Source organism: Drosophila mojavensis, unplaced genomic scaffold (assembly GCF_018153725.1).
Source record: "Drosophila mojavensis isolate 15081-1352.22 unplaced genomic scaffold, ASM1815372v1 contig_136, whole genome shotgun sequence".
Lineage (NCBI taxonomy): Eukaryota > Metazoa > Arthropoda > Insecta > Diptera > Drosophilidae > Drosophila > Drosophila mojavensis.
Window position 1 is genome coordinate 23,717,642 of NW_025318667.1, and position 13,766 is coordinate 23,731,407.

Consider the following 13,766-nt stretch of genomic DNA (forward strand, 5'->3'; position numbering starts at 1 on the left):
TTTGCTATAGACGCGAAGTCCTTGATGAAACACCTATAGTAGCTTGCCAACCCAAGGAATGATCTGACGTTAAACAAAGTTGTTGGTACTTCATAGTTACGAATCGCTTCAACTTTACTTGGACATGTCTTTATACCATTACTTGAGACTACGAAACCTAGGTATTCTACACTTTCTTTGAAAAAGTGCGACTTTTCTGGTGAAACTCTCATGTTGGCCTCGTATAGTTTATCTAGGACCCAGGCGATATGCTTGACATGGCTTTCCATATTTTCAGAAAAATGATTACGTCGTCGACGTAAACATAACAAGATTTTCCAATTTGCTCTCTGAGCACATCGTCAATGGCTCTCTGAAAAATACTAGGTGCATTTTTCAAGCCAAAAGGGAGCCTGCAGAACTCATACTTTCCGCTTCCTACAGAAAAGGCTGTTTTTTCTCTATCTTTTTCGGCAAGTAAAATCTGGTGGAATCCGGATTTTAAATCTAGTGTTGTAAAGTACTTTGCTGTGCCTAAGTTGGATAAAATGGAGGCTATATTGGGAATGGGGTATTTGTCATCTATTGTCTTTTTGTTTAGTTTTCTGAAGTCTATAACTAAACGTTTCTTTTTTCTTCCCTGCTCGTCGGTACCTTTTTTATCTACAACCCACACGGGGTTATTGTATGGTGACTGGGACGGACGTATTATACCGTTTTCTAACAGATCTTGAGTTTCTGTGTTTACGAATTCTGATACGCCCATTGGGTATGGATATAATTTTGAATAAATGGGATTCTCGTCCTCTGTTCTAATAGTTGCAATGACATTTGTATTATACGGAAGCGCTTCATTTGGTTCCGCAAATACTCCTGCTCGGGCTTTGAGCATTGTTTGAAATTCCGTTGTTATAGCCTGAGGGGCTTCTATTTCTTTGACACTTGTGAAATTTACGGCTGGGCATTTTAGAAAGTTAATGGTCTCAGAACCATAGTTTGTTGTTAGTTTCTTATTTTTGAAGTCTAATAAAACGTTGGTTTGGTTTAGTAGGTCAAGTCCGATTATACCATCGAATGTCGTGAGGTTTGGTAATAAGAAAAATGTTGTCTTGGTATTAAAAAGGTGCATTATGCATTTCTTGTCAACTACGTTGTGGCCATGGATTGATTTTAATCGAAAGGGTTTTTCTACCGGCGTAATATTTTTTAGTTCTTTTAATGGTCTCACGTAATTCTTTGAGGCTCCGGTATCTATTAGCAACTTTATGGTTTTCCCTGCTATCGTTCTCTCTATGAACGGGAGCAGGGATTTATTCCTAAAAAATTGACCTGGTCGTATTCGTCCAATTCATTGTCAACGTCTTCTGTCTCGGTTTCTGCGATCGCTTGGTATTCGCTATTGTCCTGCTCGTATTCTGTATCTTCTGTTCCTAGGTGGTTAACTCTTTGCTGTTTCGGTCCTGTGAACCGTGCGCTACCGCTGTTTGGTCGTTTGTTTGCCTGTCCCTGGTTATTGTAGTTTTCGTATTGAGTGCGTCGTTGTTGATTTGGCCACTGAGTCTGTTTCGAGAAGGTCGCGTTTTGTTGGTGTTGCGTAGCCTGTCTGAAGCGAGAAGATGAGTCAACGTCCATTGGTTCTACCTGTTCTTGTCGTGGTGAGAATTCTGGTCTTTTGTAGTGTGGGCTTTTTCCTGGTTGGTTGTGTTTTGGGTCTTGAGCTAGAGTCTTGTCTCTGACTTGCTGTCTTTGTTCGATCTTCTGCGCTTTTTCTTCTATACTGCGGGCGAAATTTGTGGCGAACATATAACGTTCATGATTTGACTCAACTTCTTGAGCCAATGCCAATGCAGAGGGAAGATCAATTGGTCTAGCTGAGAATAGGACATCACTTAAGGCCTTCCTGGTTCCTGAGATGAATACTCGCAGGGCGTCTGCTCTATATTTCTCATTTAGCGAAGAGGCAACGGTGGTGTCGTAGGTCATGATTGTCTTATTTATAAGTAAAGTCAGTTTCTTTTCTACCTCGTCGTAGTACTGCAGTAGTGTCAAATTTCCTTGGCGGAGTGTTGACATCTCCTGTTCAATTAAGTATATCGGTCGTTTGTCGGAGTACGTGAAATCTAACCGATTTATAATGGCCTTAAAATTTAGAGGAGTGTCGAAAGAAGAGAGTACCATATCAGCAGCGTTCTTAATTTTGTTTCTTAATATTCCCAAAGCTTGATAATGCTTTGAGCTACCATCGTATTTCTCATATACCTTGTATGCGATATGCGCAGCCTTTCTCCAAGATACATAAGTTTCGCTTTTTCCTTCAAAGTCCGGGAGGGACTTCATGATGTCAAGGGTTTCGTTGCAAATAACACCTATTTTGATTTCTGCCTCCTTGAAAGTTTCTACCTCGGGTGCGCTAACCTGTACTGAATTTATACGTTGTTCAATTTCGTTTAATTTTCTATCAAAGCTATCTTTTTGAGCAGCTAAAGCGCTTGCGACTGCGCCTTCTACTATAGCTTTTAATTGATCTGAATTCAAAGCCATTTTTAAATTTTCTGTGTTGTAAATTTTTCGAAAATTTGTTATTAAATCTTGTATTTCACTATCACTCATAGGGCAAGTAAAGACAGGGAATTTTGCGTGCTGCGTTTTTTGTTATTAATAATTAATATTTAAAGGTTGAAATTGTATTTTTATTTGTTTTTACTCCTTAATTTCTTTTTTTGCAATGAACACTCTACTCACATGTTCTTATATTATGTTAGTAGACTGTATGTTGTGTGTTTCTTCGCTGATGAGCCGCTTCGTGGTGGGTGTCTTCGCTGCGTACTGCTTCGTCTAATGCTGCTTTCTTTTTTTTTTTTTCGTTTTGGTTATGCGTTTTAGTTGTCTTGCTGTTTTTTTTTTGCACTTGTGGGGTATTTATCTCACTGAATGCTTGTTTTAATCGAAGTTTTAATTTCGTTTTTTTTTTTTTTTTTTTTTTTTTGGGTTCGTTTCGGTTGGGCGCCAATTAAGCTTTTTGCTGTAGTTGTTAGATGTTAGTGTGCGGTGTTGCACAAAATGAGTAGACTTCAATAATCCCGTGGCGACGACCGACGTTCTTTATTATCAAAAATCAACTAAAGTACAGTGACATAAATTCTTATATCCAAAGCTAGCCCTAAACCCTGATTATGCTGACATTGCATATTTACGCGAGGCATCGCATTACTTCGGGCAACAACATTGTTGCGCGTTGGAGCCACTGCTGCTGTTGTGCAATATCCGCTGGGAACGGCTACATTCATGCTGACGGCGCGTGATCAATCTGAACATTTATGTTTTGCTGGTCGATTGTGTTAACTTATACATAATCAACGTAAGAATTGCATTATATTGCAGTTGCATGTTTAATTAGTCCAACTGTTTATTGGTATAACAGTTGTATAATAGTCAAATTTAAGCACAATGCTTAGTTTTTTTTATTGCAGTTGCATATTTATTTAGTATAACAGTTTAGTACGCTGCACTTTTTGGCTGACTATTTGAGATATTTTAAATTTTTTTTGCTCATTTCTTTTGCTGATATTTATTTGTGCCATTTATGTTATGGCTAATAAAATTGGCTTTAATTAGCTGCGCGGCCAACTGCTTGGAGTGAATCGGTAATTGAGCCATAAATTCAAATATTTATTGCATTGGCCAATTTTACAAATTGTGTTCTGTTTCAGCGGTCGCCTTGCGCTGGCGCAAGTGTTAAATGGTGCTCTCAGCCATCTCTCCATCCCCCATCCCCCATCGCCCCATCTCCCCATCACCATCTCACCCCATGTCTCGCGCTCGCTGCTCCGCGCTGGCGGCTGTTGTCTGTGTCTTGGCTCTGACAATTTTCAATTAAGTTCGGCTCTGGCCCAAAAGTGTGCAACACATGTTTGCACTCAGCTGCGCACTAGACGCCCAACTATCGTCGTAAAGGACGCCCCACTGTACATAATAATCGGATGACTTTGGTATAAGTTAAAGCAATGTGCACTCAGCACTTAAGCACTCACGAGCGTATGTAAAATATATATAGATATATGTACATATATACATATATGCATTTATATACATATACATACATATATGTATATACTCTCATGCGTCACAGTGAATAATTCAGCAGCTCGCTGCCAAGGCCCATCATCAAGTGCTCCACACGAAAATGAGTTACTTTACATAACTAAGTAATTGGCGCGCCTCAGTGACAGCGCGGCTCAAACGTGAAATTATTATAAACAAACCATTTGGCAGTCATAAAAATATGCGTGGAGAGACAGAGAGAGAGAGAGAGAGTAAGAGATGTGCAGTGTAAAAGAGAGAGAAGATAAAAATGAGATGAGGCATAAAAAGCGGCTGGAAATTTCTTCATTATGCAGAGTCGAGCCCGCAAAAATCGTCCGAAGTGCCAATTGGAGCTGCAAAAAAAGTATAAAATATGAAAAATATTTAAATGCAATAAAGCAGCGACAGCATCTCACATAAGAGACGAGACGACGGACAGCAGCAGGACAGCGTCGCCGGACTTTAGCCGGGGTCAGGACGAACATGACACACTATATCGACCCTTCGCGTCCCTCGACAATAGAACATTAAATTTTATCTTTTTTTTTTTTTTTTTTTTGGACTCCATCATAAGAGTGTACATTGGTTTTGTGCAATGTTCGTCTGTCCGTCCGTCTGTCCATATGAACTTAAGAATAAATACTCAAGTGAACTCTTAAATTATTATATAAAGTGTTCCGCGATCCGCCCTCTAAATAATAAGAAATATATATACCAATTGGAGGCGTGGCAAATCAGAAAATAGATTTAACAGCTCTTGAGCCACGAACGCGTATTCTGCAGTCGGTTACGCTCAACTGCAATGTTCCTGCTTGTTTTCTGTGCATTCATGAAAAAATGTTTACAGCATCGTAACAGATGTCGCACAGCAACAATAAATTTATTTATTTTTTCTTAAATTAATTATTAAATATTTGCAATTCATTTTATTAATAAACAATTTTATTTTTATTATATTTATATATTTATGTATGCGTGTTGGTAAAATTAATATTGGAATATGAGACATAATTAATTTAAATTTATAATTTATAATGCATATATGAATATGCAAAGTTTATTTTTGAATTATTACTGCATCCATGGACATAGGCAAGGATAAATGTGCAATAATTTACAGAATCTAACTATTCAAAGGTTTTGTTTCTTTATAATGTATGTAACAGCCGCAGGCGTGGCCCATCCCGGAGGGCATATGCATTGGAGATCTGCTGCAACAGCCAAGTCGACGAGCGCGTGGATCAAGGAATCAATAAGAGCTGAAGCCATGCAGTTTGACAAGTTTCTGTTCACTCACATCAATTTTGTTACAGGCAGTCAAACATTTCTTGCTTCGATTAATAATTTTGTAACCAAAGTCATCCAATATCTATAATAACAAGTAAGAAGGCTCCAGTCGAGACTGCTCGACTAGGAGATACCCTGAACCCTCTAAACTGATATTCTAATCATTCTACACTTCTTCTATGCACACATATTTACACACATAACAACGCGCTCTGCTAACTGCGCAGTAAGCAGCGACTGCGCTTGGGCTGCGTTGCAGTGTGGGCAACATTGTAAGAATTTATTTGTTGAATAATTTAATTTCTAGACGTACAATCTTAATGAAACTTTCAGAGCATAATCATATGGCTAAACTGTGTGTACATTCCAAAGCACAAGTCTCTAGTACTTGAATTTTTTTACAAATTGGGTCCGAAGGGGGCGTGGTATCCAAAATCTATAAATTACAAAATCTTTGTATCCATAAACTTTATATACAACGCAAATTTGAAGTCTTCAGGTCTAAGAGTGTTCAAATTAGGCTGAAAAAACAATGTCGATTTTTCGATTATTCTCGATAAAAAAGTTATCGGATGAGTTATCGAAAAAATATGATAAACTTGTACAGCCTGTGGTATACACGAGTATGCATGCCAAATTTCAGCTCTCTAGCTCTTATATATTCTGAGATCCTTTTGCTCAAACGGACGGACGGACGGACAGCCGGACAGGGCTATATCGACTCAGCTCGTCATATATATATATACTTTATATATATACTTGACCCCATAAAGTATATATGCGATGACTCCGTCTGCCCTTTACATGCTTTTTCACAAAACCATTATACCCTGATTTCCCATTTTCAATGTGTTCAGGGTATAAAAAGTATATATAAACCTATACCAGTCTGGGGATATCGCTGTTGAAATGAAAAATATACATATAAAAAATATACGATTACAGGGTTTTTCATGTTCGGCTGACCCATCTGACAACCCTATAGCTTGTGTCACAGACGGACACAGCCGCAAGGCGGTCATACAAGAATTGTGTTTTTCTTTGATTAAAAATGAAAACAAGTAAGAAAGCTATAGTCGAGACTGCTCGACTACGAGATCCCCTGAACCCTTGGAGCAATAGCTATTTCAATAATTGTTCGCGTCTTTCAGCTTACACTAGAAACACGCACACACACACACACACGCACGCACGCACACACACACGCATAAACACGCATGGGCTGCAGTGTGCGCTTACTATGAGAACTTAATTGCTTAATAACTTTTTTTTGTGGACATACGATCTTCATGAAACTTTTAGATTATGATTACAACATGGATATGCATGTATTTGCCAAAGTCTTTAGTATTTGAAATACGCTTTTTACAAACATGTGGGTGAGGGGGTGGATATAGGGGTGGGGGGTAAATATTAACAAAAACCGAAGTTGCATAAATTGCATATAAGCATACATAAAAAAATTTGGAGACTCTAGCAATAAACGTGTAGGAGATATAATCTTATAACTGGTTTTCGATAAGGTTTTTTATCGATAAAAAAAGATCGGGATGAGTTATCGATTTTTAATGATAAACTTGATATCCGCGCTGTACGGACATTTAAAAAAAATTTTTAAGTCTCTAGCTCTTATATCTTCTGAAATCGAAGCCTTCATACATACGGACAGATGGACAGACGGACGGACAGACAGACGGACAGGGCCAAATCAACTCAGCTCGCCGCCCTGATCAAGAATATATATACCGTGTGGGGTCTGCCACGCCTTCTTCTGCCTGTTACATACATTTCAACAAAACCATTAGACCCTGATTTCCCATTGAAAATGGGTTCAGGGTATAAAAACTTGGGTCCGACGAATATGGGCAACCTTGTAGGGCTGCCAGGTAAGTCTGTCGAATATTGACAGCCCTGTATATACCATAAATAAGTGTGAGAAATGTGATGAAAATGTATTGAAGTGAGCTATAAGTGCCTTAAGCAACTGCTTGGCAAGGCAGTTAGGGTATATGCTAGTCGGTCGCACTGCTTGTTATGCCCGCGTGCTCAAAGGAAATTCTGCAAAATGCTCGGATATGACTTTACATCAATTTGATTTCTTTTTTCGTGCAGCTGCTTCGCCCTGGGCGTTGGCTTGAGTTCACATTAAAGTTCAAATTGAGTTCTCAAGTTTAGTTGCAAGCCTCTTCGTACTTCCTTAAGGAATATTTTAAATAACTGAAATCATTTACAGGCTCTCTCTCTCGCTCTCGCTGCTTTTAAGGCATTTCTATATATATGCATGTCTCTCTCTCTCTCTCGCTCTCTCTTGCTGACTGGAATGTGTCTTGACAAAAGGCGAGCTGAGATTATTGTAACGTTTCATTACCGCGTGCAGCTCGTAATAGAAGTCTTAACTGCGTGTACTTATTATTCTAGTTATGCCTGGCCTTTTAACGGCACAATTCATAATGAAAGACACTCGAACAGTGGCTGCAAAAGGAACTGTGGCTTAGGGCCGTGCCAAGAGATTAGGGCCCTTCATTCGCCACCCCCATCCCACCCAGTCGGGCATAATCTGCTGCTCTAGTCGCGCTCTGCTTTTTGTTGTTTTCGATTTGTAAAACGTAGCTCTCTTCTCCAATCCAGGTGCTTTGGCGCCATACAATTTCTCATAGTCCTCGAATGGACACAATGAGACAGACTGACAGGGGCAGCGCACCGGCCAGAGTTCCAAGAGGAGCGAGCCCAGTGGCTCCTGGCAGAGGTCAGCTGCTTGGTTAAGCTGCTGCAGCATGTCAACTGGTTGAATTGGTTGGGCTTCTGGCAATGTGACTGCATTCAGCGGGCCAGTATCCTGTACTTTCACCTGCTTACCTGCTTACCTGCTTAGCTGCTCACCTGTCCGCGCTGCTCGCAATTGAAATGCACTTCAAGTGAATGACGGCGTTTAATTTGCTGGCGATTGCGGCTTACGTTTCGCATTAGCTCAAATTGAATGCCATGCATTTTTGATTAAGTTGAGAAACGCTTTGAAATTGCCTTTTCTCTGTGCGCCATCTCTTTCACTCTCGCCCTCGTTGTCTCTCTTTCTAATCAGCCACACAATTGTGTAGCTGCTGTCAGCCATACACAATGCCACAAATCCCCAATGCGGCCCCGCCTCACGCCCATACGCTCACATAATTGTCGCAACATTTCTTGCTTCAAATTCTATTTTCTTATTCAATGAAAATCGATTGTACAAATATTTCGCTCATCACAAACTTCAAACAATTTTTCGGCACTAAAAAAGACAGTCAGAGGCGCAGAAAGAGAGAAAAAGAGAGAGAGAGAGAGCGAGAGAGAGAAAGAGAGACACACTCAGTCAGCCAGTCAGTCATTCTCGTTGCTTTTGTTGTTGACCTTGAATTGGATTTTACAGATTTTTGCGGCTCCTCAATTAGTCCCGAAATTTGTTTTCATTCCTTTTTGTGTGTTTCTGCCTAATGGAGTCACTATATAAAAGTGGAAGCTTTGTCGAATAATTGGCTATAATTAAAATTCATTTAACAATTTCAAATGACAAATAAAAAAAAAAAAAAAAAATAAAAAATACTATAAATATTTCATCTCTATGATATAAATTCTAAATTTAAATTGAAATTCCTGATGTGAAGCTGAGAAAAGATTCTTCAATGTGAGAAATGTGATGTATATAGGCTTAAAGGCTTTAACAAATTGAAGAGTTGAAACTCTTAAGTGTGCTTTATGAAATCGATAGATATCGAATGGAATGTGTTATTACTAATTGTATGCATAGTTTTGCTTTGCGAGTGGAATGGCATTTTAGATATGTACACTCAAAAGCTTGAATTTTGAAGCTGAGAAGCTGGAGAAACGTCTCATAAATGTGCCCTGAGATTGAACTATCTATGTATATCTACATATATTAAGTGAACTTAAGCACTTTATCGACTTTATTAGGATGTTTGAAATCTATTTTAATCGATTTGCATTCACATGCTGATTTACATTGAAGGCTGAACACTTACTAGCAGGGACCGTAATGCTTACAATTTGTATAGCAAAAAATTAAAAAATAAAAATTATTTTTTGAGTAATTTAAAAAAAAAAATATATTTTTTATTATTAACATAAATTTGTATGATAAAAATCAAAAATAATCATTACAGATCAATTTTCATATAATAATCAAATTATAAGTCTTATTTTTAATTTTTATAATACACATTGTTTCAGGCTTGTAGAATATTTTTATCGATAGCTATAGACAAATTGCATCTTTGCATGTTATAGGAAAATACTTGAATGCATTTGAGATAGACGCTCCTTTGAGACTGACTAACTAACATTTAGGCATAGATAGACTTCTCTTCACTGAGCCACTCGACAGTAGTGAGCAAGCCATTAAAGGCTCTTTATATTTTGTTTGTTATCGATTTAAATCGATTTCTATAAACTTGACCTTTGCCCTTGTCTAGGAGTAGCCTCAAATGTCATCAGATTGGCTGCCACTTGCGAGTGTGAGGCATTTAAAACATGTAATTCTCTTTGCACCTGCTGCCACAATGGCAATTCCAATTGGAAATACAATGCCCCGCCAATTGGTTAAGCAGACGACTATTAGTTGAGTCTCCATTGTCTCGTATCGCATTCGCAAGGTGGTGGGGGGGGTGGGGGTGGCTCTAAATCAAGCTAATGAACTGTTAATTGGATGGAGAGGCCTGCTGTGTGCTGTGCTCTGAGTGGAGCTGCCAGAGTTGCCAGAGTTGCCAGCATGCGGCACTTGACTGGGGCTGTGCCCCACAATTTTTGAGTGCGTGAATGGAAATCAATTTGGTAAATAATTAATATGCCCCAGGGAGTGGGCATTGCCGCAGACAGAGCTGGTATGATTCGCTCGGTTTATTTATCAGCCTAATTGCATTACACTTTTGCGGTTTTTTTGGGCTAGAAATTGAAATTAAATATGAATCAAATGGCCACAGAGGCGGGGCAGTGTGTGGAGGGCGCCTCTGTGCGTGGGGCAGGACCTCTTTAAATGACAAGTGGAATTAATTAATGCTCATTATAGTTACTCGCAATTACCCATTATCATAACATACTCTCCCAATGAATCTCAAATGTGCGACGCTCATTGACATCATTTTCATATTTAATTACCTAATGACAAATTGACGCATTCGATGAGAGGTCAATGGGGTGCTCGCACTGAAGAATGGTTTGTTATTTAAATCAGGCGATTGTCTGGGCAGTTGAACAGTGGCACGAGGACTCAAGGACTCAGCTTTAAAGTTTAGATGACTGTATGCCAGTTATATTGCACTGAAGGTGCAGATTCCTTATGAAGATGAGACGGGCGAATCTCACTTTGCTTAGAGCTTTGATCTGCAATAGTAAACATATTTAGTTTAACATCCTATTACTTAATATGAGAGTGGAAGTCGAATAGCAATAGTCCCATCACTCGTCTATAGTTTTTAGTCTCTTTTCATATACATTTTTATAAAACAATACTCTCATCTTTTATAGTCTCATTGACACTCAATTTTTAATATCATTATAAATTTTAGTCTTTAAAAGGACCTAATATTTCGTATTGAAATGAAACGCAAACTTGAACGGTAAATAATACCAAAAAAAAAAAAAATATATAGATTAAATAAATTAAAAAATAAAACTGGAAAGCATTCACAATAATAATAATAAATAGATCAAGTTTAATTTTATTCAAAATTAAAGCAAAGAAAATAGAAATTTATTATTTTTTATTTTTATTTTGATAGCCCTTTAATTTGGGTTCCATTTTTTCTTAGTTGTTTATAACATCGTAAATACTAAAATTGACAATGATATAAATTGAGTGCAAATAGAAACTAGAATAGAAAATTCTAGTTTCAGCATGATTCTAAGGTAAAACTTATCTGGAGTTAGGTCTCAGAATCTAACAATAACCTTGAGGCTGTCGAAAAAAAAAAAAAAAAAAAACAAAACATAGCCGATATATCGCTAAGCGATAAGCTAACCTAAGCGCTCTCTCCCTAGAGCCCTATCAATTTGAGATACCAGCGGTGTCTAGCGCTGATGAATCGACCTGGATTCAATAAAATTATGTGGTTTATATATAGCTGAGTAACTTGGTAAACAAACAAATAATGTAGTTGATATACAACAGAATAATTATAGTAGGAATAGGCCTACATACTCTCCCATCATAATAAGAGCTGAGCTCGACTGATTGTGCTCTCCCTTTGAATGTCTGACTGGAAACGCCAGCCCCCTAAGATAATCTGAGCCTGCATATATCATAATATATGCGAGTGTAAAAGGGCTCTGATGAAAAGATTTCGGGCAACTCAGGTGGCTTTGAAGCTGTTCTGTTCGTGCTCACTCTTTGTTGACACATAATTATAGTGACTGTACAAATTTAAGCAAGATATACAAAATAAAATTTATTTAAAATTAGTATTTGAAATTAAAACAATACGCGGCACGTTGTAGTACTTTGCAATAGTCAATTTCAATAGTCAGTTTAACAATAATCCATTGGTCAGTTACGAATTTGCTTGCTTATTCAGCTAACCAAGGATAATTTACCTCAAATTCTTACAGCACATAGGATTCAGTGGAGTAAAAAGTATCTCTCATCATCTCTCCCGGCACTCGAGATCATCGCCAGTGTGAAACTCTGAAGCAGACCGCAGTCTCCAGCTAATCGGTCAGTTAAGCCATTTGGAATTTCGACTAGCCCATACCGAGGCACGCCCACGCCCACGCAACGGTCAAGACAATCGATCCGAGCATAATCGCCTTTCGTTGCCCGAGTTGAAAAAGCGAACGGCAGCCATAGAGCGTTGATGAATGAACGATTTATCAATCCATCCGAGCTGAAACAAGAGGCATTCACTTGAAAGTGACTGCTAAAGCTGCTGCAACTTTAATAGACGAGGAAACTTTCACTTCGCTTCGCAACTTGCAACGGTGATGGATCACCCGCACTTTGTAGAGCCGTCACAATATGTTGTCACGCGGCTCTGCGTCTTAGCACTGTACATCGTCCCTATAATGTGCTTGAACGTTTTCTTTTTGCTGCTCCTGCTGCTGCTGCTTGACTTTGCTGCTCCTGCGTCCTGATGCAGTCGTTGTGGCAACACGCTCGAAAATCCTTCCCTAACAAGCCGTATTAAAAAGTTCCGAGTGCGAATGCAAAAATGCACACAAACACACGTACACACATGCACACACACACACACACACAAACACACACACACACAGGCATATGCATATATATCACATTGCACTGGCAAAGATTGAGAGAATAGTGGCGTGCGATGTGGACCTGGGGCTGGTTGGGCTTCTCTAGCGCCCGAGACATCTTATTACGTTGTTTTATGGGCTACTAAGAAATCAAGCATCACGAGCCACTGACCCGCCCGGCCACCCCAACCGCCAGAGACTGAGAGTGTGTGGTGGGCCCAGTGCCCAGTGGCAGATCTTGTCCAGCTGCAGCGTGGACCCTCTTGGCCAGCAAAAAAGATTAATGACTTTTATAAAATTTATTATTGCACTTGCCGCCACAATGACGTCGCTGCATTACCTAGCTGCCCCTTGGCGTACCACCACTCTCCACTCTCCACTAGCCGCCGCCTCCTTGGCCGCGTCCTGCTGCTTGACATTTGAAAATCGTTGGGAATTTTCAATAGGGCTATAAATTTGCCGTTGCTCCAGCTGCTGGCTACCCCTTCAAGTAGCTCACTTATTGCGCAATTGCCAGTGCACTGTGTCACACACACACATACACACACACACACGCACACACGCAAACACATACATACACATTTAGTCCTTCAGTCTGACATTCAAATTCTGCTCGGCTTGCCATAGGCAGGCAGCACGTTTCAGCTCAGCTCTCAGCTGTATCTTGGCTTAATTAAAACCAAGATGTTTTACAGTCTTCATCTATTCTGATTTGGCTCGAAAAGAAAACTCAATTGCATTCCACTGGAGCTTATATAGGGTGTTTCTTTGTTTATTAAAAGTTACGGCTTGTATCCGAATAATTTAAATAATGAAGTTAATTTGTAAAATTAATGGAATGGGATTTATTGGACACAAATTCGTTGTGGTTTTGACAGTTTGTGGATTATCACTCGAAGGGGTTCTATGCTGATGGGTCTCTTCTGCATTTAACCAAAAATAGACCATCTCGGATAACAAAATGTTTCAATTTCTGTTGCATTTCAACAATTCGCAAGCGAAGATCTAACAACTGCATTCAAAGATGCATTAGCACTAGGCGAAAGAAGAAGAACAATAGGCAAGATTGTTAATATTCAGTTAGGTAGACAAACAGTTCCACAGTTGGCCATATTCAGGTCTATCCAATTCGTTCTGCCATTCACATTCGCAGTCAACCAATATACCCACTTTGCCCA

The 13,766-nt window shown here is 39.1% G+C and overlaps 1 long non-coding RNA gene across 1 annotated transcript; it reads left to right on the forward strand.

Moving 5' to 3' along the window:
• Positions 1 to 11,696: 11,696 nt before the first annotated feature.
• Positions 11,697 to 13,404, forward strand: LOC26527176. Its single transcript, XR_001449083.3, has 2 exons — positions 11,697 to 11,880; positions 11,944 to 13,404. It is a non-coding gene; the product is annotated as an uncharacterized LOC26527176 (long non-coding RNA).
• Positions 13,405 to 13,766: the final 362 nt, after the last annotated feature.